This window comes from Pleurodeles waltl, chromosome 2_1, assembly GCF_031143425.1.
Source record: "Pleurodeles waltl isolate 20211129_DDA chromosome 2_1, aPleWal1.hap1.20221129, whole genome shotgun sequence".
Lineage (NCBI taxonomy): Eukaryota > Metazoa > Chordata > Amphibia > Caudata > Salamandridae > Pleurodeles > Pleurodeles waltl.
Genome location: NC_090438.1, coordinates 247,409,464 through 247,433,573, shown reverse-complemented (window position 1 = coordinate 247,433,573; position 24,110 = coordinate 247,409,464).

Here is a 24,110-nt window from a genome sequence, read left to right as displayed (position 1 = left end):
ACAAATGTCCTTCCACCCAGAATTTCCCCACGTCTCCCGAAAAAAATTATACCTCACTTGTGTGGGTAGGCCTAGCGCCCGCGACAGGAAACGCCCCAAAGCGCAACGTGGACACATCCAAATTTTTGAAGGAAAACAGAGGTGTTTTTTGCAAAGTGCCTACCTGTAGATTTTGGCCTGTAGCTCAGCCGACACCTAGGGAAACCTACCAAACCTGTGCATTTCTGAAAACTAGAGACCTAGGGGAATCCAAGATGGGGTGACTTGTGTGGCTCGGACCAGGTTCTCTTACCCAGAATCCTTTGCAAACCTCAAAATTTGGTATAAAAAAACACATGTTCCTCACATTTCTGTGGCACAAAGTTCTGGAATCTGAGAGGAGCCACAAATTTCCTTCCACCCAGCGTTCCCCCACGTCTCCCGATAAAAATGATACCTCACTTGTGTGGGTAGGCCTAGCGCCCGCGACAGGAAACGCCCCAAAGCGCAACGTGGACACATCCAAATTTTTGAAGGAAAACAGAGGTGTTTTTTGCAAAGTGCCTACCTGTAGATTTTGGCCTGTAGCTCAGCCGCCACCTAGGGAAACCTACCAAACCTGTGCATTTCTGAAAACTAGAGACCTAGGGGAATCCAAGATGGGGTGACTTGTGTGGCTCGGACCAGGTTCTGTTACCCAGAATCCTTTGCAAACCTCAAAATGTGGCTAAAAAAACACATGTTCCTCACATTTCTGTGGCAGAAAGTTCTGGAATCTGAGAGGAGCCACAAATTTCATTGCACCCAGAGTTCCCCCACGTCTCCCGATAAAAATGATACCTCACTTGTGTGGGTAGGCCTAGCGCCCGTGACAGGAAACGCCCCAAAGCGCAACGTGGACACATCCAAATTTTTGAAGGAAAACAGAGGTGTTTTTTGCAAAGTGCCTACCTGTAGATTTTGGCCGGTAGCTCAGCCACCACCTAGGGAAACCTACCAAACCTGTGCATTTCTGAAAACTAGAGACCTAGGGGAATCCAAGATGGGGTGACTTGTGTGGCTCGGACCAGGTTCTGTTACCCAGAATCCTTTGCAAACCTCAAAATTTGGCTAAAAAAACACATGTTCCTCACATTTCTGTAGCAGAAAGTTCTGGAATCTGAGAGGAGCCACAAATGTCCTTCCACCCAGCGTTCCCCCACGTCTCCTGATAAAAATGATACCTCACTTGTGTGGGTAGGCCTAGTGCCTGCGACAGGACACGCCCCAAAGCGCAACGTGTACACATCCAAATTTTTGAAAGAAAACAGAGGTGTTTTTTGCAAAGTGCCTACCTGTAGATTTTGGCCTGTAGCTCAGCCGCCACCTAGGGAAACCTTCCAAACCTGTGCATTTCTGAAAACTAGAGACCTAGGGGAATCCAAGATGGGGTGACTTGTGTGGCTCGGACCAGGTTCTGTTACCCAGAATCCTTTGCAAACCTCAAAATTTGGCTAAAAAAACACATGTTCCTCACATTTCTGTGGCAGAAAGTTCTGGAATCTGAGAGGAGCCACAAATTTCCTTCCACCCAGCGTTCCCCCACGTCTCCCGATAAAAATGATACCTCACTTGTGTGGATAGGCCTAGCGCCCGCGACAGGAAACGCCCCAAAGCGCAACGTGGACACATCCAAATTTTTGAAGGAAAACAGAGGTGTTTTTTGCAAAGTGCCTACCTGTAGATTTTGGCCTGTAGCTCAGCCGACACCTAGGGAAACCTACCAAACCTGTGCATTTCTGAAAACTAGAGACCTAGAGGAATCCAAGATGGGGTGACTTGTGTGGCTCGGACCAGGTTCTGTTACCCAGAATCCTTAGCAAACCTCAAAATTTGGCTAAAAAAACACATGTTCCTCACATTTCTGTGGCAGAAAGTTCTGGAATCTGAGAGGAGCCACAAATGTCCTTCCACCCAGAATTTCCCCATGTCTCCCGAAAAAAATGATACCTCACTTGTGTGGGTAGGCCTAGCGCCCGCGACAGGAAACGCCTCAAAGCGCAACGTGGACACATCCAAATTTTTGAAGGAAAACAGAGGTGTTTTTTGCAAAGTGCCTACCTGTAGATTTTGGCCTGTAGCTCAGCCGCCACCTAGGGAAACCTACCAAACCTGTGCATTTCTGAAAACTAGAGACCTAGGGGAATCCAAGATGGGGTGACTTGTGTGGCTCGGACCAGGTTCTCTTACCCAGAATCCTTTGCAAACCTCAAAATTTGGCTAAAAAAACACATGTTCCTCACATTTCTGTGGCACAAAGTTCTGGAATCTGAGAGGAGCCACAAATTTCCTTCCACCCAGCGTTCCCCCACGTCTCCCGATAAAAATGATACCTCACTTGTGTGGGTAGGCCTAGCGCCCGCGACAGGAAACGCCCCAAAGCGCAACGTGGACACATCCAAATTTTTGAAGGAAAACAGAGGTGTTTTTTGCAAAGTGCCTACCTGTAGATTTTGGCCTGTAGCTCAGCCGCCACCTAGGGAAACCTACCAAACCTGTGCATTTCTGAAAACTAGAGACCTAGAGGAATCCAAGATGGGGTGACTTGTGTGGCTCGGACCAGGTTCTGTTACCCAGAATCCTTTGCAAACCTCAAAATTTGGCTAAAAAAACACATGTTCCTCACATTTCTGTGGCAGAAAGTTCTGGAATCTGAGAGGAGCCACAAATTTCCTTCCACCCAGCGTTCCCCCACGTCTCCCGATAAAAATGATACCTCACTTGTGTGGGTAGGCCTAGCGCCCGCGACAGGAACCGCCCCAAAGCGCAACGTGGACACATCCAAATTTTTGAAGGAAAACAGAGTTGTTTTTTGCAAAGTGCCTACCTGTAGATTTTGGCCTGTAGCTCAGCCGCCACCTAGGGAAACCTACCAAACCTGTGCATTTCTGAAAACTAGAGACCTAGGGGAATCCAAGATGGGGTGACTTGTGTGGCTCGGACCAGGTTCTGTTACCCAGAATCCTTTGCAAACCTCAAAATTTGGCTAAAAAAACACATGTTCCTCACATTTCTGTGGCAGAAAGTTCTGGAATCTGAGAGGAGCCACAAATTTCCTTCCACCCAGAATTTCCCCACGTCTCCCGAAAAAAATGATACCTCACTTGTGTGGGTAGGCCTAGCGCCCGCGACAGGAAACGCCACAAAGCGCAACGTGGACACATCCAAATTTTTGAAGGAAAACAGAGGTGTTTTTTGCAAAGTGCCTACCTGTAGATTTTGGCCTGTAGCTCAGCCGCCACCTAGGGAAACCTACCAAACCTGTGCATTTCTGAAAACTAGAGACCTAGGGGAATCCAAGATGGGGTGACTTGTGTGGCTCGGACCAGGTTCTCTTACCCAGAATCCTTTGCAAACCTCAAAATTTGGCTAAAAAAACACATGTTCCTCACATTTCTGTGGCAGAAAGTTCTGGAATCTGAGAGGAGCCACAAATTTCCTTCCACCCAGCGTTCCCCCACGTCTCCCGATAAAAATGATACCTCACTTCTGTGGGTAGGCCTAGCGCCCGCGACAGGAAACGCCCCAAAGCGCAACGTGGACACATCCACATTTTTGAAGGAAAACAGAGGTGTTTTTTGCAAAGTGCCTACCTGTAGATTTTGGCCTGTAGCTCAGCCGCCACCTAGGGAAACCTACCAAACCTGTGCATTTCTGAAAACTAGAGACCTTGGGGAATCCAAGATGGGGTGACTTGTGTGGCTCGGACCAGGTTCTGTTACCCAGAATCCTTTGCAAACCTCAAAATTTGGCTAAAAAAACACATGTTCCTCACATTTCTGTAGCAGAAAGTTCTGGAATCTGAGAGGAGCCACAAATGTCCTTCCACCCAGTGTTCCCCCACGTCTCTCGATAAAAATGATACCTCACTTGTGTGGGTAGGCCTAGCGCCTGCGACAGGACACGCCCCAAAGCGCTACGTGTACACATCCAAATTTTTGAAAGAAAACAGAGGTGTTTTTTGCAAAGTGCCTACCTGTAGATTTTGGCCTGTAGCTCAGCCGCCACCTAGGGAAACCTTCCAAACCTGTGCATTTCTGAAAACTAGAGACCTAGGGGAATCCAAGATGGGGTGACTTGTGTGGCTCGGACCAGGTTCTGTTACCCAGAATCCTTTGCAAACCTCAAAATTTGGCTAAAAAAACACATGTTCCTCACATTTCTGTGGCAGAAAGTTCTGGAATCTGAGAGGAGCCACAAATTTCCTTCCACCCAGCGTTCCCCCACGTCTCCCGATAAAAATGATACCTCACTTGTGGGGATAGGCCTAGCGCCCGCGACAGGAAACGCCCCAAAGCGCAACGTGGACACATCCAAATTTTTGAAGGAAAACAGAGGTGTTTTTTGCAAAGTGCCTACCTGTAGATTTTGGCCTGTAGCTCAGCCGCCACCTAGGGAAACCTACCAAACCTGTGCATTTCTGAACACTAGAGACCTAGAGGAATCCAAGATGGGGTGACTTGTGTGGCTCGGACCAGGTTTTGTTACCCAGAATCCTTTGCAAACCTCAAAATTTGGCTAAAAAAACACATGTTCCTCACATTTCTGTGGCAGAAAGTTCTGGAATCTGAGAGGAGCCACAAATGTCCTTCCACCCAGAATTTCCCCACGTCTCCCGAAAAAAATGATACCTCATTGGTGTGGGTAGGCCTAGCGCCCGCGACAGGAAACGCCCCAAAGCACAACGTGGACACATCCAAATTTTTGAAGGAAAACAGAGGTGTTTTTTGCAAAGTGCCTACCTGTAGATTTTGGCCTGTAGCTCAGCCGCCCCCTAGGGAAACCTACCAAACCTGTGCATTTCTGAAAACTAGAGACCTAGGGGAATCCAAGATGGGGTGACTTGTGTGGCTCGGACCAGGTTCTCTTACCCAGAATCCTTTGCAAACCTCAAAATTTGGTATAAAAAAACACATGTTCCTCACATTTCTGTGGCAGAAAGTTCTGGAATCTGAGAGGAGCCACAAATTTCCTTCCACCCAGCGTTCCCCCACGTCTCCCGATAAAAATGATACCTCACTTGTGTGGATAGGCCTAGCGCCCGCGACAGGAAACGCCCCAAAGCGCAACGTGGACACATCCAAATTTTTGAAGGAAAACAGAGGTGTTTTTTGCAAAGTGCCTACCTGTAGATTTTGGCCTGTAGCTCAGCCGCCACCTAGGGAAACCTACCAAACCTGTGCATTTCTGAAAACTAGAGACCTAGAGGAATCCAAGATGGGGTGACTTGTGTGGCTCGGACCACGTTCTGTTACCCAGAATCCTTTGCAAACCTCAAAATTTGGCTAAAAAAACACATGTTCCTCACATATCTGTAGCAGAAAGTTCTGGAATCTGAGAGGAGCCACAAATGTCCTTCCACCCAGAATTTCCCCATGTCTCCCGAAAAAAATGATACCTCACTTGTGTGGGTAGGCCTAGCGCCCGCGACAGGAAACACCCCAAAGCGCAACGTGGACACATCCAAATTTTTGAAGGAAAACAGAGGTGTTTTTTGCAAAGTGCCTACCTGTAGACTTTGGCCTGTAGCTCAGCCGCCACCTAGGGAAACCTACCAAACCTGTGCATTTCTGAAAACTAGAGACCTAGGGGAATCCAAGATGGGGTGACTTGTGTGGCTCGGACCAGGTTCTCTTACCCAGAATCCTTTGCAAACCTCAAAATTTGGTATAAAAAAACACATGTTCCTCACATTTCTGTGGCACAAAGTTCTGGAATCTGAGTGGAGCCACAAATTTCCTTCCACCCAGCGTTCCCCCACGTCTCCCGATAAAAATGATACCTCACTTGTGTGGGTAGGCCTAGCGCCCGCGACAGGAAACGCCCCAAAGCGCAACGTGGACACATCCAAATTTTTGAAGGAAAACGGAGGTGTTTTTTGCAAAGTGCCTACCTGTAGATTTTGGCCTGTAGCTCAGCCGCCACCTAGGGAAACCTACCAAACCTGTGCATTTCTGAAAACTAGAGACCTAGGGGAATCCAAGATGGGGTGACTTGTGTGGCTCGGACCAGGTTCTGTTACCCAGAATCCTTTGCAAACCTCAAAATTTGGCTAAAAAAACACATGTTCCTCACATTTCTGTAGCAGAAAGTTCTGGAATCTGAGAGGAGCCACAAATGTCCTTCCACCCAGCGTTCCCCCACGTCTCCTGATAAAAATGATACCTCAGTTGTGTGGGTAGGCCTAGCGCCTGCGACAGGACACGCCCCAAAGCGCAACGTGTACACATCCAAATTTTTTAAAGAAAACAGAGGTGTTTTTTGCAAAGTGCCTACCTGTAGATTTTGGCCTGTAGCTCAGCCGCCACCTAGGGAAACCTTCCAAACCTGTGCATTTCTGAAAACTAGAGACCTAGGGGAATCCAAGATGGGGTGACTTGTGTGGCTCGGACCAGGTTCTGTTACCCAGAATCCTTTGCAAACCTCAAAATGTGGCTAAAAAAACACATGTTCCTCACATTTCTGTGGCAGAAAGTTCTGGAATCTGAGAGGAGCCACAAATGTCCTTCCACCCAGCGTTCCCCCACGTCTCCTGATAAAAATGATACCTCACTTGTGTGGGTAGGCCTAGCGCCTGCGACAGGACACGCCCCAAAGCGCAACGTGTACACATCCAAATTTTTGAAAGAAAACAGAGGTGTTTTTTGCAAAGTGCCTACCTGTAGATTTTGGCCTGTAGCTCAGCCGCCACCTAGGGAAACCTTCCAAACCTGTGCATTTCTGAAAACTAGAGACCTAGGGGAATCCAAGATGGGGTGACTTGTGTGGCTCGGACCAGGTTCTGTTACCCAGAATCCTTTGCAAACCTCAAAATTTGGCTAAAAAAACACATGTTCCTCACATTTCTGTGGCAGAAAGTTCTGGAATCTGAGAGGAGCCACAAATTTCCTTCCACCCAGCGTTCCCCCACGTCTCCCGATAAAAATGATACCTCACTTGTGTGGATAGGCCTAGCGCCCGCGACAGGAAACGCCCCAAAGCGCAACGTGGACACATCCAAATTTTTGAAGGAAAACAGAGGTGTTTTTTGCAAAGTGCCTACCTGTAGATTTTGGCCTGTAGCTCAGCCGACACCTAGGGAAACCTACCAAACCTGTGCATTTCTGAAAACTAGAGACCTAGAGGAATCCAAGATGGGGTGACTTGTGTGGCTCGGACCAGGTTCTGTTACCCAGAATCCTTAGCAAACCTCAAAATTTGGCTAAAAAAACACATGTTCCTCACATTTCTGTGGCAGAAAGTTCTGGAATCTGAGAGGAGCCACAAATGTCCTTCCACCCAGAATTTCCCCATGTCTCCCGAAAAAAATGATACCTCACTTGTGTGGGTAGGCCTAGCGCCCGCGACAGGAAACGCCCCAAAGCGCAACGTGGACACATCCAAATTTTTGAAGGAAAACAGAGGTGTTTTTTGCAAAGTGCCTACCTGTAGATTTTGGCCTGTAGCTCAGCCGCCACCTAGGGAAACCTACCAAACCTGTGCATTTCTGAAAACTAGAGACCTAGGGGAATCCAAGATGGGGTGACTTGTGTGGCTCGGACCAGGTTCTCTTACCCAGAATCCTTTGCAAACCTCAAAATTTGGCTAAAAAAACACATGTTCCTCACATTTCTGTGGCACAAAGTTCTGGAATCTGAGAGGAGCCACAAATTTCCTTCCACCCAGCGTTCCCCCACGTCTCCCGATAAAAATGATACCTCACTTGTGTGGGTAGGCCTAGCGCCCGCGACAGGAAACGCCCCAAAGCGCAACGTGGACACATCCAAATTTTTGAAGGAAAACAGAGGTGTTTTTTGCAAAGTGCCTACCTGTAGATTTTGGCCTGTAGCTCAGCCGCCACCTAGGGAAACCTACCAAACCTGTGCATTTCTGAAAACTAGAGACCTAGAGGAATCCAAGATGGGGTGACTTGTGTGGCTCGGACCAGGTTCTGTTACCCAGAATCCTTTGCAAACCTCAAAATTTGGCTAAAAAAACACATGTTCCTCACATTTCTGTGGCAGAAAGTTCTGGAATCTGAGAGGAGCCACAAATTTCCTTCCACCCAGCGTTCCCCCACGTCTCCCGATAAAAATGATACCTCACTTGTGTGGGTAGGCCTAGCGCCCGCGACAGGAACCGCCCCAAAGCGCAACGTGGACACATCCAAATTTTTGAAGGAAAACAGAGTTGTTTTTTGCAAAGTGCCTACCTGTAGATTTTGGCCTGTAGCTCAGCCGCCACCTAGGGAAACCTACCAAACCTGTGCATTTCTGAAAACTAGAGACCTAGGGGAATCCAAGATGGGGTGACTTGTGTGGCTCGGACCAGGTTCTGTTACCCAGAATCCTTTGCAAACCTCAAAATTTGGCTAAAAAAACACATGTTCCTCACATTTCTGTGGCAGAAAGTTCTGGAATCTGAGAGGAGCCACAAATTTCCTTCCACCCAGAATTTCCCCACGTCTCCCGAAAAAAATGATACCTCACTTGTGTGGGTAGGCCTAGCGCCCGCGACAGGAAACGCCACAAAGCGCAACGTGGACACATCCAAATTTTTGAAGGAAAACAGAGGTGTTTTTTGCAAAGTGCCTACCTGTAGATTTTGGCCTGTAGCTCAGCCGCCACCTAGGGAAACCTACCAAACCTGTGCATTTCTGAAAACTAGAGACCTAGGGGAATCCAAGATGGGGTGACTTGTGTGGCTCGGACCAGGTTCTCTTACCCAGAATCCTTTGCAAACCTCAAAATTTGGCTAAAAAAACACATGTTCCTCACATTTCTGTGGCAGAAAGTTCTGGAATCTGAGAGGAGCCACAAATTTCCTTCCACCCAGCGTTCCCCCACGTCTCCCGATAAAAATGATACCTCACTTGTGTGGGTAGGCCTAGCGCCCGCGACAGGAAACGCCCCAAAGCGCAACGTGGACACATCCAAATTTTTGAAGGAAAACAGAGGTGTTTTTTGCAAAGTGCCTACCTGTAGATTTTGGCCTGTAGCTCAGCCGCCACCTAGGGAAACCTACCAAACCTGTGCATTTCTGAAAACTAGAGACCTTGGGGAATCCAAGATGGGGTGACTTGTGTGGCTCGGACCAGGTTCTGTTACCCAGAATCCTTTGCAAACCTCAAAATTTGGCTAAAAAAACACATGTTCCTCACATTTCTGTAGCAGAAAGTTCTGGAATCTGAGAGGAGCCACAAATGTCCTTCCACCCAGTGTTCCCCCACGTCTCTCGATAAAAATGATACCTCACTTGTGTGGGTAGGCCTAGCGCCTGCGACAGGACACGCCCCAAAGCGCTACGTGTACACATCCAAATTTTTGAAAGAAAACAGAGGTGTTTTTTGCAAAGTGCCTACCTGTAGATTTTGGCCTGTAGCTCAGCCGCCACCTAGGGAAACCTTCCAAACCTGTGCATTTCTGAAAACTAGAGACCTAGGGGAATCCAAGATGGGGTGACTTGTGTGGCTCGGACCAGGTTCTGTTACCCAGAATCCTTTGCAAACCTCAAAATTTGGCTAAAAAAACACATGTTCCTCACATTTCTGTGGCAGAAAGTTCTGGAATCTGAGAGGAGCCACAAATTTCCTTCCACCCAGCGTTCCCCCACGTCTCCCGATAAAAATGATACCTCACTTGTGGGGATAGGCCTAGCGCCCGCGACAGGAAACGCCCCCAAGCGCAACGTGGACACATCCAAATTTTTGAAGGAAAACAGAGGTGTTTTTTGCAAAGTGCCTACCTGTAGATTTTGGCCTGTAGCTCAGCCGCCACCTAGGGAAACCTACCAAACCTGTGCATTTCTGAACACTAGAGACCTAGAGGAATCCAAGATGGGGTGACTTGTGTGGCTCGGACCAGGTTTTGTTACCCAGAATCCTTTGCAAACCTCAAAATTTGGCTAAAAAAACACATGTTCCTCACATTTCTGTGGCAGAAAGTTCTGGAATCTGAGAGGAGCCACAAATGTCCTTCCACCCAGAATTTCCCCACGTCTCCCGAAAAAAATGATACCTCATTGGTGTGGGTAGGCCTAGCGCCCGCGACAGGAAACGCCCCAAAGCACAACGTGGACACATCCAAATTTTTGAAGGAAAACAGAGGTGTTTTTTGCAAAGTGCCTACCTGTAGATTTTGGCCTGTAGCTCAGCCGCCCCCTAGGGAAACCTACCAAACCTGTGCATTTCTGAAAACTAGAGACCTAGGGGAATCCAAGATGGGGTGACTTGTGTGGCTCGGACCAGGTTCTCTTACCCAGAATCCTTTGCAAACCTCAAAATTTGGTATAAAAAACACATGTTCCTCACATTTCTGTGGCAGAAAGTTCTGGAATCTGAGAGGAGCCACAAATTTCCTTCCACCCAGCGTTCCCCCACGTCTCCCGATAAAAATGATACCTCACTTGTGTGGATAGGCCTAGCGCCCGCGACAGGAAACGCCCCAAAGCGCAACGTGGACACATCCAAATTTTTGAAGGAAAACAGAGGTGTTTTTTGCAAAGTGCCTACCTGTAGATTTTGGCCTGTAGCTCAGCCGCCACCTAGGGAAACCTACCAAACCTGTGCATTTCTGAAAACTAGAGACCTAGAGGAATCCAAGATGGGGTGACTTGTGTGGCTCGGACCACGTTCTGTTACCCAGAATCCTTTGCAAACCTCAAAATTTGGCTAAAAAAACACATGTTCCTCACATTTCTGTAGCAGAAAGTTCTGGAATCTGAGAGGAGCCACAAATGTCCTTCCACCCAGAATTTCCCCATGTCTCCCGAAAAAAATGATACCTCACTTGTGTGGGTAGGCCTAGCGCCCGCGACAGGAAACACCCCAAAGCGCAACGTGGACACATCCAAATTTTTGAAGGAAAACAGAGGTGTTTTTTGCAAAGTGCCTACCTGTAGACTTTGGCCTGTAGCTCAGCCGCCACCTAGGGAAACCTACCAAACCTGTGCATTTCTGAAAACTAGAGACCTAGGGGAATCCAAGATGGGGTGACTTGTGTGGCTCGGACCAGGTTCTCTTACCCAGAATCCTTTGCAAACCTCAAAATTTGGTATAAAAAAACACATGTTCCTCACATTTCTGTGGCACAAAGTTCTGGAATCTGAGTGGAGCCACAAATTTCCTTCCACCCAGCGTTCCCCCACGTCTTCCGATAAAAATGATACCTCACTTGTGTGGGTAGGCCTAGCGCCCGCGACAGGAAACACCCCAAAGCGCAACGTGGACACATCCAAATTTTTGAAGGAAAACGGAGGTGTTTTTTGCAAAGTGCCTACCTGTAGATTTTGGCCTGTAGCTCAGCCGCCACCTAGGGAAACCTACCAAACCTGTGCATTTCTGAAAACTAGAGACCTAGGGGAATCCAAGATGGGGTGACTTGTGTGGCTCGGACCAGGTTCTGTTACCCAGAATCCTTTGCAAACCTCAAAATTTGGCTAAAAAAACACATGTTCCTCACATTTCTGTAGCAGAAAGTTCTGGAATCTGAGAGGAGCCACAAATGTCCTTCCACCCAGCGTTCCCCCACGTCTCCTGATAAAAATGATACCTCAGTTGTGTGGGTAGGCCTAGCGCCTGCGACAGGACACGCCCCAAAGCGCAACGTGTACACATCCAAATTTTTTAAAGAAAACAGAGGTGTTTTTTGCAAAGTGCCTACCTGTAGATTTTGGCCTGTAGCTCAGCCGCCACCTAGGGAAACCTTCCAAACCTGTGCATTTCTGAAAACTAGAGACCTAGGGGAATCCAAGATGGGGTGACTTGTGTGGCTCGGACCAGGTTCTGTTACCCAGAATCCTTTGCAAACCTCAAAATGTGGCTAAAAAAACACATGTTCCTCACATTTCTGTGGCAGAAAGTTCTGGAATCTGAGAGGAGCCACAAATTTCCTTCCACCAGCGTTCCCCCACATCTCCCGATAAAAATGATACCTCACTTGTGTGGATAGGCCTAGCGCCCGCGACAGGAAACGCCCCAAAGCGCAACGTGGACACATCCAAATTTTTGAAGCAAAACAGAGGTGTTTTTTGCAAAGTGCCTACCTGTAGATTTTGGCCTGTAGCTCAGCCGCCACCTAGGGAAACCTACCAAACCTGTGCATTTCTGAAAACTAGAGACCTAGAGGAATCCAAGATGGGGTGACTTGTGTGGCTCGGACCAGGTTCTGTTACCCAGAATCCTTTGCAAACCTCAAAATTTGGCTAAAAAAACACATGTTCCTCACATTTCTGTGGCAGAAAGTTCTGGAATCTGAGAGGAGCCACAAATGTCCTTCCACCCAGAATTTCCCCATGTCTCCCGAAAAAAATGATACCTCACTTGTGTGGGTAGGCCTAGCGCCCGCGACAGGAAACACCCCAAAGCGCAACGTGGACACATCCAAATTTTTGAAGGAAAACAGAGGTGTTTCACACAAAGTGCCTACCTGTAGATTTTGGCCTGTAGCTCAGCCGCCACCTAGGGAAACCTACCAAACCTGTGCATTTCTGAAAACTAGAGACCTAGGGGAATCCAAGATGGGGTGACTTGTGTGGCTCGGACCAGGTTCTCTTACCCAGAATCCTTTGCAAACCTCAAAATTTGGCTAAAAAAACACATGTTCCTCACATTTCTGTAGCACAAAGTTCTGGAATCTGAGAGGAGCCACAAATTTCCTTCCACCCAGCGTTCCCCCACGTCTCCCGATAAAAATGATACCTCACTTGTGTGGGTAGGCCTAGCGCCCGCGACAGGAAACGCCCCAAAGCGCAACGTGGACACATCCAAATTTTTGAAGGAAAACAGAGGTGTTTTTTGCAAAGTGCCTACCTGTAGATTTTGGCCTGTAGCTCAGCCGCCACCTAGGGAAACCTACCAAACCTGTGCATTTCTGAAAACTAGAGACCTAGGGGAATCCAAGATGGGGTGACTTGTGTGGCTCGGACCAGGTTCTCTTACCCAGAATCCTTTGCAAACCTCAAAATTTGGCTAAAAAAACACATGTTCCTCACATTTCTGTGGCAGAAAGTTCTGGAATCTGAGAGGAGCCACAAATTTCCTTCCACCCAGCGTTCCCCCACGTCTCCCGATAAAAATGATACCTCACTTGTGTGGGTAGGCCTAGCGCCCGCGACAGGAAACGCCCCAAAGCGCAACGTGGACACATCCAAATTTTTGAAGGAAAACAGAGGTGTTTTTTGCAAAGTGCCTACCTGTAGATTTTGGCCTGTAGCTCAGCCGCCACCTAGGGAAACCTACCAAACCTGTGCATTTCTGAAAACTAGAGACCTAGGGGAATCCAAGATGGGGTGACTTGTGTGGCTCGGACCAGGTTCTCTTACCCAGAATCCTTTGCAAACCTCAAAATTTGGCTAAAAAAACACATGTTCCTCACATTTCTGTGGCAGAAAGTTCTGGAATCTGAGAGGAGCCACAAATTTCCTTCCACCCAGCGTTCCCCCACGTCTCCCGATAAAAATGATACCTCACTTGTGTGGGTAGGCCTAGCGCCCGCGACAGGAAACGCCCCAAAGCGCAACGTGGACACATCCAAATTTTTGAAGGAAAACAGAGGTGTTTTTTGCAAAGTGCCTACCTGTAGATTTTGGCCTGTAGCTCAGCCGCCACCTAGGGAAACCTACCAAACCTGTGCATTTCTGAAAACTAGAGACCTAGGGGAATCCAAGATGGGGTGACTTGTGTGGCTCGGACCAGGTTCTGTTACCCAGAATCCTTTGCAAACCTCAAAATTTGGCTAAAAAAACACATGTTCCTCACATTTCTGTGGCAGAAAGTTCTGGAATCTGAGAGGAGCCACAAATTTCCTTCCACCCAGAATTTCCCCACGTCTCCCGAAAAAAATGATACCTCACTTGTGTGGGTAGGCCTAGCGCCCGCGACAGGAAACGCCCCAAAGCGCAACGTGGACACATCCAAATTTTTGAAGGAAAACAGAGGTGTTTTTTGCAAAGTGCCTACCTGTAGATTTTGGCCTGTAGCTCAGCCGCCACCTAGGGAAACCTACCAAACCTGTGCATTTCTGAAAACTAGAGACCTAGGGGAATCCAAGATGGGGTGACTTGTGTGGCTCGGACCAGGTTCTGTTACCCAGAATCCTTTGCAAACCTCAAAATGTGGCTAAAAAAACACATGTTCCTCACATTTCTGTGGCAGAAAGTTCTGGAATCTGAGAGGAGCCACAAATGTCCTTCCACCCAGCGTTCCCCCACGTCTCCCGATAAAAATGATACCTCACTTGTGTGGGTAGGCCTAGCACCTGCGACAGGACACGCCCCAAAGCGCAACGTGTACACATCCACATTTTTGAAAGAAAACAGAGGTGTTTTTTGCAAAGTGCCTACCTGTAGATTTTGGCCTGTAGCTCAGCCGCCACCTAGGGAAACCTTCCAAACCTGTGCATTTCTGAAAACTAGAGACCTAGGGGAATCCAAGATGGGGTGACTTGTGTGGCTCGGACCAGGTTCTGTTACCCAGAATCCTTTGCAAACCTCAAAATTTGGCTAAAAAAACACATGTTCCTCACATTTCTGTGGCAGAAAGTTCTGGAATCTGAGAGGAGCCACAAATTTCCTTCCACCCAGCGTTCCCCCACGTCTCCCGATAAAAATGATACCTCACTTGTGTGGGTAGGCCTAGCGCCCGCGACAGGAAACGCCCCAATGCGCAACGTGGACACATCCAAATTTTTGAAGGAAAACAGAGGTGTTTTTTGCAAAGTGCCTACCTGTAGATTTTGGCCTGTAGCTCAGCCGCCACCTAGGGAAACCTACCAAACCTGTGCATTTCTGAAAACTAGAGACCTAGGGGAACCCAAGATGGGGTGACTTGTGTGGCTCGGACCAGGTTCTGTTACCCAGAATCCTTTGCAAACCTCAAAATGTGGCTAAAAAAACACATGTTCCTCACATTTCTGTGGCAGAAAGTTCTGGAATCTGAGAGGAGCCACAAATTTCCTTCTACCCAGAGTTCCCCCACGTCTCCCGATAAAAATGATACCTCACTTGTGAGGGTAGGCGTAGCGCCCGCGACAGGAAACGCCCCAAAGCGCAACGTGGACACATCCAAATTTTTGAAGGAAAACAGAGGTGTTTTTTGCAAAGTGCCTACCTGTAGATTTTGGCCTGTAGCTCAGCCGCCACCTAGGGAAACCTACCAAACCTGTGCATTTCTGAAAACTAGAGACCTAGGGGAATCCAAGATGGGGTGACTTGTGTGTCTCGGACCAGGTTCTGTTACCCAGAATCCTTTGCAAACCTCAAAATTTGGCTAAAAAAACACATGTTCCTCACATTTCTGTGGCAGAAAGTTCTGGAATCTGAGAGGAGCCACAAATGTCCTTCCACCCAGCGTTCCCCCACGTCTCCCGATAAAAATGATACCTCACTTGTGTGGGTAGGCCTAGCCCCTGTGACAGGACACGCCCCAAAGCGCAACGTGTACACATCCAAATTTTTGAAAGAAAAGAGAGGTGTTTTTTGCAAAGTGCCTACCTGTAGATTTTGGCCTGTAGCTCAGCCGCCACCTAGGGAAACCTACCAAACCTGTGCATTTCTGAAAACTAGAGACCTAGGGGAATCCAAGATGGGGTGACTTGTGTGGCTCGGACCAGGTTCTGTTACCCAGAATCCTTTGCAAACCTCAAAATTTGGCTAAAAAAACACATGTTCCTCACATTTCTGTGGCAGAATGTTCTGGAATCTGAGAGGAGCCACAAATTTCCTTCCACCCAGCGTTCCCCCACGTCTCCCGATAAAAATGATACCTCACTTGTGTGGGTAGGCCTAGCGCCCGCGACAGGAAACGCCCCAAAGCGCAACGTGGACACATCCAAATTTTTTAAGGAAAACAGAGGTGTTTTTTGCAAAGTGCCTACCTGTAGATTTTGGCCTGTAGCTCAGCCGCCACCTAGGGAAACCTACCAAACCTGTGCATTTCTGAAAACTAGAGACCTAGGGGAATCCAAGATGGGGTGACTTATGTGGCTCGGACCAGGTTCTGTTACCCAGAATCCTTTGCAAATCTCAAAATTTGGCTAAAAAAACACATGTTCCTCACATTTCTGTGGCAGAAAATTCTGGAATCTGACAGGAGCCACAAATTTCCTTCCACCCAGCGTTCCCCCACGTTTCCCGATAAAAATAATACCTCACTTGTGTGGGTAGGCCTAGCGCCAGCGACAGGAAACGCCCCAAAGCACAACGTGGTCACATCCACATTTTTGAAGGAAAACAGAGGTGTTTTTTGCAAAGTGCCTACCTGTAGATTTTGGCCTGTAGCTCAGCCGCCACCTAGGGAAACCTACCAAACCTGTGCATTTCTGAAAACTAGAGACCTAGGGGAATCCAAGATGGGGTGACTTGTGTGGCTCGGACCAGGTTCTGTTACCCAGAATCCTTTGCAAACCTCAAAATTTGGCTAAAAAAACACATGTTCCTCACATTTCTGTGGCAGAAAGTTCTGGAATCTGAGAGGAGTCACAAATTTCCTTCCACCCAGAGTTCCCCCACGTCTCCCGATAAAAATGATACCTCACTTGTGTGGGTAGGCCTAGCGCCCGTGACAGGAAATGCCCCAAAGCGCAACGTGGACACATCCACATTTTTGAAGGAAAACAGAGTTGTTTTTTGCAAAGTGCCTACCTGTAGATTTTGGCCTGTAGCTCAGCCACCACCTAGGGAAACCTACCAAACCTGTGCATTTCTGAAAACTAGAGACCTAGGGGAATCCAGGATGGGGTGACTTGTGTGGCTCGGATCAGGTTCTGTTACCCAGAATCCTTTGCAAACCTCAAAATTTGGCTAAAAAAACACATGTTCCTCACATTTCTGTGGCAGAAAGTTCTGGAATCTGAGAGGAGCCACAAATTTCCTTCCACCCAGCGTTCCCCCACGTCTCCCGATAAAAATGATACCTCACTTGTGTGGGTAGGCCTAGCGCCCGCGACAGGAAACGCCCCAAAGCGCAACGTGGACACATCCAAATTTTTGAAGGAAAACAGAGTTGTTTTTTGCAAAGTGCCTACCTGTAGATTTTGGCCTGTAGCTCAGCCACCACCTAGGGAAACCTACCAAACCTGTGCATTTCTGAAAACTAGAGACCTAGGGGAATCCAGGATGGGGTGACTTGTGTGGCTCGGATCAGGTTCTGTTACCCAGAATCCTTTGCAAACCTCAAAATTTGGCTAAAAAAACACATGTTCCTCACATTTCTGTGGCACAAAGTTCTGGAATCTGAGTGGAGCCACAAATTTCCTTCCACCCAGCGTTCCCCCACGTCTCCCGATAAAAATGATACCTCACTTGTGTGGGTAGGCCTAGCGCCCGCGACAGGAAACGCCCCAAAGCGCAACGTGGACACATCCAAATTTTTGAAGGAAAACGGAGGTGTTTTTTGCAAAGTGCCTACCTGTAGATTTTGGCCTGTAGCTCAGCCGCCACCTAGGGAAACCTACCAAACCTGTGCATTTCTGAAAACTAGAGACCTAGGGGAATCCAAGATGGGGTGACTTGTGTGGCTCGGACCAGGTTCTGTTACCCAGAATCCTTTGCAAACCTCAAAATTTGGCTAAAAAAACACATGTTCCTCACATTTCTGTAGCAGAAAGTTCTGGAATCTGAGAGGAGCCACAAATGTCCTTCCACCCAGCGTTCCCCCACGTCTCCTGATAAAAATGATACCTCAGTTGTGTGGGTAGGCCTAGCGCCTGCGACAGGACACGCCCCAAAGCGCAACGTGTACACATCCAAATTTTTTAAAGAAAACAGAGGTGTTTTTTGCAAAGTGCCTACCTGTAGATTTTGGCCTGTAGCTCAGCCGCCACCTAGGGAAACCTTCCAAACCTGTGCATTTCTGAAAACTAGAGACCTAGGGGAATCCAAGATGGGGTGACTTGTGTGGCTCGGACCAGGTTCTGTTACCCAGAATCCTTTGCAAACCTCAAAATGTGGCTAAAAAAACACATGTTCCTCACATTTCTGTGGCAGAAAGTTCTGGAATCTGAGAGGAGCCACAAATTTCCTTCCACCCAGCGTTCCCCCACATCTCCCGATAAAAATGATACCTCACTTGTGTGGATAGGCCTAGCGCCCGCGACAGGAAACGCCCCAAAGCGCAACGTGGACACATCCAAATTTTTGAAGGAAAACAGAGGTGTTTTTTGCAAAGTGCCTACCTGTAGATTTTGGCCTGTAGCTCAGCCGCCACCTAGGGAAACCTACCAAACCTGTGCATTTCTGAAAACTAGAGACCTAGAGGAATCCAAGATGGGGTGACTTGTGTGGCTCGGACCAGGTTCTGTTACCCAGAATCCTTTGCAAACCTCAAAATTTGGCTAAAAAAACACATGTTCCTCACATTTCTGTGGCAGAAAGTTCTGGAATCTGAGAGGAGCCACAAATGTCCTTCCACCCAGAATTTCCCCATGTCTCCCGAAAAAAATGATACCTCACTTGTGTGGGTAGGCCTAGCGCCCGCGACAGGAAACACCCCAAAGCGCAACGTGGACACATCCAAATTTTTGAAGGAAAACAGAGGTGTTTCACACAAAGTGCCTACCTGTAGATTTTGGCCTGTAGCTCAGCCGCCACCTAGGGAAACCTACCAAACCTGTGCATTTCTGAAAACTAGAGACCTAGAGGAATCCAAGATGGGGTGACTTGTGTGGCTCGGACCAGGTTCTGTTACCCAGAATCCTTTGCAAACCTCAAAATTTGGCTAAAAAAACACATGTTCCTCACATTTCTGTGGCAGAAAGTTCTTGAATCTGAGAGGAGCCACAAATGTCCTTCCACCCAGCGTTCCCCCACGTCTCCCGATAAAAATGATACCTCACTTGTGTGGGTAGGCCTAGCGCCTGCGACAGGACACGCCCCAAAGCGCAACGTGTACACATCCAAATTTTTGAAAGAAAACAGAGGTGTTTTTTGCAAAGTGCCTACCTGTAGATTTTGGCCTGTAGCTCAGCCGCCACCTAGGGAAACCTTCCAAACCTGTGCATTTCTGAAAACTAGAGACCTAGAGGAATCCAAGATAGGGTGACTTGTGTGGCTCGGACCAGGTTCTGTTACCCAGAATCCTTTGCAAACCTCACAATTTGGCTAAAAAAACACATGTTCCTCACATTTCTGTGGCAGAAAGTTCTGGAATCTGAGAGGAGCCACAAATTTCCTTCCACCCAGCGTTCCCCCACGTCTCCCGATAAAAATGATACCTCACTTGTGTGGGTAGGCCTAGCGCCCGCGACAGGAACCGCCCCAAAGCGCAACGTGGACACATCCAAATTTTTGAAGGAAAACAGAGGTGTTTTTTGCAAAGTGCCTACCTGTAGATTTTGGCCTGTAGCTCAGCCGCCACCTAGGGAAACCTACCAAACCTGTGCATTTCTGAAAACTAGAGACCTAGGGGAATCCAAGATGGGGTGACTTGTGTGGCTCGGACCAGGTTCTGTTACCCAGAATCCTTTGCAAACCTCAAAATTTGGCTAAAAAAACACATGTTCCTCACATTTCTGTGGCAGAAAGTTCTGGAATCTGAGAGGAGCCACAAATTTCCTTCCACCCAGAATTTCCCCACGTCTCCCGAAAAAAATGATACCTCACTTGTGTGGGTAGGCCTAGCGCCCGCGACAGGAAACGCCCCAAAGCGCAACGTGGACACATCCAAATTTTTGAAGGAAAACAGAGGTGTTTTTTGCAAAGTGTCTACCTGTAGATTTTGGCCTGTAGCTCAGCCGCCACCTAGGGAAACCTACCAAACCTGTGCATTTCTGAAAACTAGAGACCTAGGGGAATCCAAGATGGGGTGACTTGTGTGGCTCGAACCAGGTTCTGTTACCAAGAATCCTTTGCAAACCTCAAAATTTGGCTAAAAAAACACATGTTCCTCACATTTCTGTGGCAGAAAGTTCTGGAATCTGAGAGGAGCCACAAATTACCTTCCACCCAGCGTTCCCCCACGTCTCCCGATAAAAATGATACCTCACTTGTGTGGGTAGGCCTAGCGCCCGCGACAGGAAACGCCCCAAAGCGCAACGTGGACACATCCAAATTTTTGAAGGAAAACAGAGGTGTTTTTTGCAAAGTGCCTACCTGTAGATTTTGGCCTGTAGCTCAGCCGCCACCTAGGGAAACCTACCAAACCTGTGCATTTCTGAAAACTAGAGACCTAGGGGAATCCAAGATGGGGTGACTTATGTGGCTCGGACCAGGTTCTGTTACCCAGAATCCTTTGCAAATCTCAAAATTTGGCTAAAAAAACACATGTTCCTCACATTTCTGTGGCAGAAAATTCTGGAATCTGACAGGAGCCACAAATTTCCTTCCACCCAGCGTTCCCCTACGTTTCCCGATAAAAATAATACCTCACTTGTGTGGGTAGGCCTAGCGCCAGCGACAGGAAACGCCCCAAAGCACAACGTGGTCACATCCACATTTTTGAAGGAAAACAGAGGTGTTTTTTGCAAAGTGCCTACCTGTAGATTTTGGCCTGTAGCTCAGCCGCCACCTAGGGAAACCTACCAAACCTGTGCATTTCTGAAAACTAGAGACCTAGGGGAATCCAAGATGGGGTGACTTGTGTGGCTCGGACCAGGTTCTGTTACCCAGAATCCTTTGCAAACCTCAAAATTTGGCTAAAAAAACACATGTTCCTCACATTTCTGTGGCAGAAAGTTCTGGAATCTGAGAGGAGTCACAAATTTCCTTCCACCCAGAGTTCCCCCACGTCTCCCGATAAAAATGATACCTCACTTGTGTGGGTAGGCCTAGCGCCCGTGACAGGAAATGCCCCAAAGCGCAACGTGGACACATCCACATTTTTGAAGGAAAACAGAGTTGTTTTTTGCAAAGTGCCTACCTGTAGATTTTGGCCTGTAGCTCAGCCACCACCTAGGGAAACCTACCAAACCTGTGCATTTCTGAAAACTAGAGACCTAGGGGAATCCAGGATGGGGTGACTTGTGTGGCTCGGATCAGGTTCTGTTACCCAGAATCCTTTGCAAACCTCAAAATTTGGCTAAAAAAACACATGTTCCTCACATTTCTGTGGCAGAAAGTTCTGGAATCTGAGAGGAGCCACAAATGTCCTTCCACCCAGCGTTCCCCCACGTCTCCCGATAAAAATGATACCTCACTTGTGTGGGTAGGCCTAGCGCCTGCGACAGGACACGCCCCAAAGCGCAACGTGTACACATCCAAATTTTTGAAAGAAAACAGAGGTGTTTTTTGCAAAGTACCTACCTGTAGATTTTGGCCTGTAGCTCAGCCGCCACCTAGGGAAACCTTCCAAACCTGTGCATTTCTGAAAACTAGAGACCTAGGGGAATCCAAGATGGGGTGACTTGTGTGGCTCGGACCAGGTTCTGTTACCCAGAATCCTTTGCAAACCTCAAAATTTGGCTAAAAAAACACATGTTCCTCACATTTCTGTGGCAGAAAGTTCTGGAATCTGAGAGGAGCCACAAATTTCCTTCCACCCAGCGTTCCCCCACGTCTCCCGATAAAAATGATACCTCACTTGTGTGGATAGGCCTAGCGCCCGCGACAGGAAACGCCCCAAAGCGCAACGTGGACACATCCAAATTTTTGAAGGAAAACAGAGGTGTTTTTTGCAAAGTGCCTACCTGTAGATTTTGGCCTGTAGCTCAGCCGCCACCTAGGGAAACCTACCAAACCTGTGCATTTCTGAAAACTAGAGACCTAGAGGAATCCAAGATGGGGTGACTTGTGTGGCTCGGACCAGGTTCTGTTACCCAGAATCCTTTGCAAACCTCAAAATTTGGCTAAAAAAACACATGTTCCTCACATTTCTGTGGCAGAAAGTTCTGGAATCTGAGAGGAGCCACAAATTTCCTTCCACCCAGAATTTCCCCACGTCTCCCGAAAAAAATGATACCTCACTTGTGTGGGTAGGCCTAGCGCCCGCGACAGGAAACGCCCCAAAGCGCAACGTGGACACATACAAATTTTTGAAGGAAAACAGAGGTGTTTTTTGCAAAGTGCCTACCTGTAGATTTTGGCCTGTAGCTCAGCCGCCACCTAGGGAAACCTACCAAACCTGTGCATTTCTGAAAACTAGAGACCTAGGGGAATCCAAGATGGGGTGACTTGTGTGGCTCGGACCAGGTTCTCTTACCCAGAATCCTTTGCAAACCTCAAAATGTGGCTAAAAAAACACATGTTCCTCACATTTCTGTGGTACAAAGTTCTGGAATCTGAGAGGAGCCACAAATTTCCTTCCACCCAGAGTTCCCCCACGTCTCCCGATAAAAATGATACCTCACTTGTGTGGGTAGGCCTTGCGCCCTTGACAGGAAACGCCCCAAAGCGCAACGTGGACACATCCAAATTTTTGAAGGAAAACAGAGGTGTTTTTTTGCAAAGTGCCTACCTGTAGATTTTAGCCTGTAGCTCAGCCACACCTAGGGAAACCTACCAAACCTGTGTATTTCTGAAAACTAGAGACCTAGGGGAATCCAAGATGGGGTGACTTGTGTGGCTCGGACCAGGTTCTGTTACCCAGAATCCTTTGCAAACCTCAAAATTTGGCTAAAAAAACACATGTTCCTCACATTTCTGTGGCAGAAAGTTCTGGAATCTGAGGGGAGCCACAAATGTCCTTCCACCCAGCGTTCCCCCACGTCTCCCGATAAAAATGATACCTCACTTGTGTGGGTAGGCCTAGCGCCTGCGACAGGACACGCCCCAAAGCGCAACGTGTACACATCCAAATTTTTGAAAGAAAACAGAGGTGTTTTTTGCAAAGTGCCTACCTGTAGATTTTGGCCTGTAGCTCAGCCGCCACCTAGGGAAACCTTCCAAACCTGTGCATTTCTGAAACTAGAGACCTAGGGGAATCCAAGATGGGGTGACTTGTGTGGCTCGGACCAGGTTCTGTTACCCAGAATCCTTTGCAAACCTCAAAATTTGGCTAAAAAAACACATGTTCCTCACATTTCTGTGGCAGAAAGTTCTGGAATCTGAGAGGAGCCACAAATTTCCTTCCACCCAGCGTTCCCCCACGTCTCCCGATAAAAATGATACCTCACTTGTGTGGGTAGGCCTAGCGCCCGCGACAGGAAACGCCCCAAAGCGCAACGTGGACACATCCAAATTTTTGAAGGAAAACAGAGGTGTTTTTTGCAAAGTGCCTACCTGTAGATTTTGGCCTGTAGCTCAGCCGCCACCTAGGGAAACCTACCAAACCTGTGCATTTCTGAAAACTAGAGACCTAGGGGAATCCAAGATGGGGTGACTTGTGTGGCTCGGACCAGGTTCTGTTACCCAGAATCCTTTGCAAACCTCAAAATTTGGCTAAAAAAACACATGTTCCTCACATTTCTGTGGCAGAAAGTTCTGGAATCTGAGAGGAGCCACAAATTTCCTTCCACCCAGAATTTCCCCACGTCTCCCGAAAAAAATGATACCTCACTTGTGTGGGTAGGCCTAGCGCCCGCGACAGGAAACGCCCCAAAGCGCAACGTGGACACATCCAAATTTTTGAAGGAAAACAGAGGTGTTTTTTGCAAAGTGCCTACCTGTAGATTTTGGCCTGTAGCTCAGCCGCCACCTAGGGAAACCTACCAAACCTGTGCATTTCTGAAAACTAGAGACCTAGGGGAATCCAAGATGGGGTGACTTGTGTGGCTCGGACCAGGTTCTGTTACCCAGAATCCTTTGCAAACCTCAAAATGTGGCTAAAAAAACACATGTTCCTCACATTTCTGTGGCAGAAAGTTCTGGAATCTGAGAGGAGCCACAAATGTCCTTCCACCCAGCGTTCCCCCACGTCTCCCGATAAAAATGATACCTCACTTGTGTGGGTAGGCCTAGCACCTGCGACAGGACACGCCCCAAAGCGCAACGTGTACACATCCACATTTTTGAAAGAAAACAGAGGTGTTTTTTGCAAAGTGCCTACCTGTAGATTTTGGCCTGTAGCTCAGCCGCCACCTAGGGAAACCTTCCAAACCTGTGCATTTCTGAAAACTTGAGACCTAGGGGAATCCAAGATGGGGTGACTTGTGTGGCTCGGACCAGGTTCTGTTACCCAGAATCCTTTGCAAACCTCAAAATTTGGCTAAAAAAACACATGTTCCTCACATTTCTGTGGCAGAAAG